This window comes from Lactuca saligna, chromosome 8, assembly GCF_052625555.1.
Source record: "Lactuca saligna cultivar CGN05327 chromosome 8, ASM5262555v1, whole genome shotgun sequence".
NCBI lineage: Eukaryota > Viridiplantae > Streptophyta > Magnoliopsida > Asterales > Asteraceae > Lactuca > Lactuca saligna.
Genome location: NC_136424.1, coordinates 102,362,815 through 102,367,336, shown reverse-complemented (window position 1 = coordinate 102,367,336; position 4,522 = coordinate 102,362,815). Strand labels below are relative to the sequence as shown.

The window sequence follows — 4,522 nt, the reverse complement described above, 5'->3', positions numbered from 1 at the left end:
GTCTTACATACAAGTGGGCTAGATCCTAGTCTTTCATACAATTGTCAGGGGCCAGGTCCTGGTCTTTCACGCAAGTATCACAGAGTCAAATAGGATTCCACATTACAAAGTAATGGGCCAGCATTGGTGCCTTCGACCCATAGATCTATTAAGAAAACTCACCTCACATATAGATAAGCAAACAGAATAGCACGTCGCTCCGAGATCAACTTTACTAGTCACCTTAATGAATTTAATGACACAATCTCAGCATACAGATCAAAATACCTAAAATACCCATACGTCAAACCCAAGTAAAAATCCAGGTCAAAGTCAACTGAGTCAACCGAGTTGACTCGGTAAGTATATTGGGCATACACAAAATGAACACAAGATCTAATACTTGGCTGACTAGAATCGGGGAGTCGGCCACGTACGCGCATCGTACCCCTTGTACACCCAGCATACATGGTTGCTCTCAACTTTATCCATTAAGTGCTTAATCCTTAAGCACTTATGTCCAAAATCCAGATCTAGACCCTAAAAGGTGATCTTAACCATAAAGTTTCCAACTTTATGGTTTTGCATGGCTATTAAGACCTTTATAATAAAAATCCTAGCTTCTTAACCTATTAAGACAACCTAGAACATGCATGGGAATAAACCAATATCCAAGATCACATTTTTATGACATAACACACCCTAAAATATCTAGAAGGACAATTCAAGTGTCTTGGAGTATTCCATTCTCACGATGATCAAGAGTGGGAAAAAAAAGGTGCCAACTTTAAGCTAAAACTAGATCCAAATGAAATATTCATCAAGGTTAGAGCTTTATACCTCCAAAGGATGCATAAAGGTAAGTAGGTTTTGGATCCAAGGCCTTCATTCAAACACCACAACCTCAAGGTTCTTCTTTCTTCTCCAAAAGCTCTAAAATGACATTGAAAGGCTCTTCAAGCTTCACAAGGCACTCACACACTTTAGGGTTTCGAAATGAGGAAAGGGGTTGAATATAAGAGGGTGAATGAGGCTATAAGGATGCTTAAATATACTCCAAACCCTAAAAATTAGGGTTTCCACCATGGCTACGTATGCCCAGCATATGCACACAGGGCCAAAAATTATAGAAATGTCATTGGTGACAATCTTGCAAACAAATCATAACCCAACGGTCAAAACGATTACCTGAAAAATTAGATGTTACAACTCTCCCTCACTTGAACTAGACTTCGCTCTCGAAGTCTGTTGCCTCGATAAATCGGGGTAGGGCTCTCACATCTCTGCCTTAGGCTCCCATGTTCATTCGGAACCTTTCTAATGTTGCCACTGGACCTTGACCAGTGATACTTCTTTGTTGGAAAAGTGATCATCAACCTTAGTGTCATCCAAAGGAACCATTGCGGACTCATTTGCCAAACACTTCCGAAGCTGAGACGTATGGAAGGTGTTTTGAATTTGGCTGAGCTCATTAGAAAAAATTATCCCATATGCAACCTTGCCCACCCTGAAGAATATCCTAAAAGGACCAATGAATCTGGGGCCCAGCTTTCCCTGCTTCTAAAATCGGATGACAGTTTTCCAAGGTGACACCTTCAGAATTACCAAATCTCCTACCTAAAACTTGAGGCCTGAACATCATGGGTCTATCTAAATCTTCTTACGGCTCGGTGTGACTCGTAACCTTTCGCACACTTCCTGAACCAGCTTAGTTGTCACACCCCTGGCCGACGCGGCGGAACATGTCGAGCTGTGCGACTAAGTTCATGGATCAGATATAAATTGAATATACAGCACAAGTACAACAATAAACAAAACACCATTTTATTACATATTTATGTTTTCATACAAGGTTCTTACAGATAGTAATAAAATAATAATACGAGTTTGCCTTAACAGCTAGGCATAATAGTTCAAAGTAGAAAATTAAAGTACTTGCGAGCCATGTTTTCCATCGTCTAAGTGTGCTCGAAATTTCACTGATTTCCTGAGAATACATGTATTTTAAAAGTCAACACGAGGTTGGTGAGAGTCACAGGTTTTCTGCTAGCCGCAGTAATAATACTTTCAAAAGTCCAAAAGTATTTTTCTTGTATAAAAATAGTTGAAACAATGCTTTTCATGAGTCTTTAAAATCCAAAAAGTATTTTTATAAATAAATTTATGCTTTTAAAGAAAATGTGTTTGTAATAACTTCATGAAAGTTTAAATATATCCATTGTATAAGTAACCACTATACTTAAAATAGTTCTGAAAGCAACCAAACATATGGTTGTAGTGAAAAAGTAAGAGAGATTCATTTTAATGTTTTTTATGAGTTCTATAATCGAGCTATGGACGAAAAGTACCCCTCCCTACGATGCTTCATTGGACGTCGTAGTAACGATCATAGACACATATCACCTGCTTCGATTGATCAGTCGATGGTTGTAGCTAGTAACCGTCGTGGGGTTGTCGACTCCATATAGATCTATATATATGTACCTCGCTCCGAAGATTAACGATTATAGCAGTGTGGGGCAGGCGAAGTATCTAAACTCAGCTAATGAATAGTAGCGTCTCACTCAAAAACCATTAACGAAAAGTTTGTGAATAACTCTCATCCCTAACTTGATTATAGATAAGTACCGGGCATAATGAATTTCGTAGTATAATATTTGTAAAGTCGAGTATGGTTGACGTATATATAAAAGTACAAATTACTCGCTCTTATGGAGATATGTATTTGATCATAACGATATTGTATAAGTGTGAAAAGCCTTATGCATGATAGTATTCAGATATGGAAGTCTTTATATCTTTAAACTTGTAGCATGCATATTATATAAAACTTATGTATTTGTGTCATAAATAATATATAGCACATGTATTTTCCTCCAAAACGAATAAATATAAAAGAGGGGTCGTAACTCTCACCTTATCGAGTGGTTAACAAGTAGTTCTGAAAGTCGAGATGTGTTGCCGAGAGGTCGTGATTTCCGGGATAAATCCAGTTTCCTAGAAATATTTGTTATAAATCAATATTTGGTAGAGATTGGGTATTTGAACTAGTATAATGATTTACAAATTTTCTAAATGTTTATTATCTCAAAATTTATTTAAATAATCCATTTAAATAAATTTTTCTAAAAATTAAATTTATTATTTTTTTTCCAAAATATTTAAATAAATCCCTTTAATTTATTTAAATCAAAATACAATTTTATAATTTAAGATTTAACAATAGTCAAATATATATATATATATATATATATATATATATATATATATATATATATATATATATGCAAAAATGAATTTATGAAATTTCTATTTTAACATTTTGAGCTTCTATTTTCGATATTTAGGTAGATTATGAATATTTTACATGTATGTTTAGGGCTTAGGACTTCATTTGAAAACAGTTTTTGGGAGTGAGGGGTTGAATATGGACAATATCATACTTAGGGGAGTGTATGTGGCAAAATCGCATGTATGGTTGTGTATCTGGCTCGTGAACAGGAGGGAAACCTCCTGTTCTTCTTCTTCTTCGTCGCAGGTTTACCACAGTAAAAAAAATGTATTTCATTTGGTTTTCGTTCAATGATGCATGCGATATTTGGAATCAATTTTAATGGGGTGGAGATGCTTACTAGTGGCGAAACGGAAGCCATAAGTGATGGCGATTGGTGGTTGTCGCTACAACAAGATGCCGACGGGGGGTGGTGGTTCCGATGTTGCTGCCTTCGTTCTTCCTTCTTTCAACTGTATTTCAATGCAGGAAGTGTGGAGAAGTTTTTGGGGATCGAAATTAATAGCAATGTCAGCTTAGGGATGAAGTTTTTGGATGGTGGTAGTGGGTGTTTGAAGGTTGCAGTGGGTGGTGGGTGATGGCCGGCAGCCTCCTGCTGCCGATTTCTTCTTACTTTCCTTGGCAGGAATGGTGAGGGGGGAAGAGAGCGACCGATAAAGAGAAGAGTGGCTGTGTTTTTTTTTTTGGGTGTGAATAAGAGGTTATCAAAGCCTCATATTTATACTCGAAGTGTATACACACATATAAGTGTTGGGCCATACTACCACCTAGGCATGTACTCTTTTGGGATGAGTTGCACACAATAAGGGATATGGAGCAGATTTGTCACGTGGGATTGATGATAAGGGCAAGCATGAAAAATCTGGTCATCCAAGTTCTTGGGTCTTAGGCGGGCCCCACAGGGGGTTTTATACCATGAAATGTCTAAAACACGACATGTTGAGATGCCAAGTGTCACCACTGGTGGCAAGGCGTGATGAAGAAGCAGTGACTCAGATCGTGCCCCATGTTACTCGTAGATTACTCCAAAAACTAATTATCTTCTAAAATCTATAACTTTTTCATACGAGCTCCATTTTTGACGTTTTTATATCCCCGCGTAGGTATCGAAGGGATCTACAACTTTCATTTAGACTCCGTCAGCTAATTTTGACTTTATTTTTAAAGTTATATTTTAACAGACTTAGACAGTTAAAATCCATTAAAAATTCATAACTTTTTCATCCGATGTCTGTTTTCAACTGTCTTTAT

At 37.0% G+C, this 4,522-nt stretch overlaps 1 long non-coding RNA gene across 1 annotated transcript; it reads right to left on the bottom strand.

Annotated features, from left to right (window-relative positions):
- Nucleotides 1–1,802: 1,802 nt before the first annotated feature.
- Nucleotides 1,803–3,946, bottom strand: LOC145012441 (uncharacterized). The gene is made up of 3 exons (XR_013664511.1): nt 3,612–3,946; nt 2,896–2,976; nt 1,803–1,966 (listed from the first exon to the last, which is right to left on the bottom strand). It is a non-coding gene; the product is annotated as an uncharacterized LOC145012441 (long non-coding RNA).
- Nucleotides 3,947–4,522: the final 576 nt, after the last annotated feature.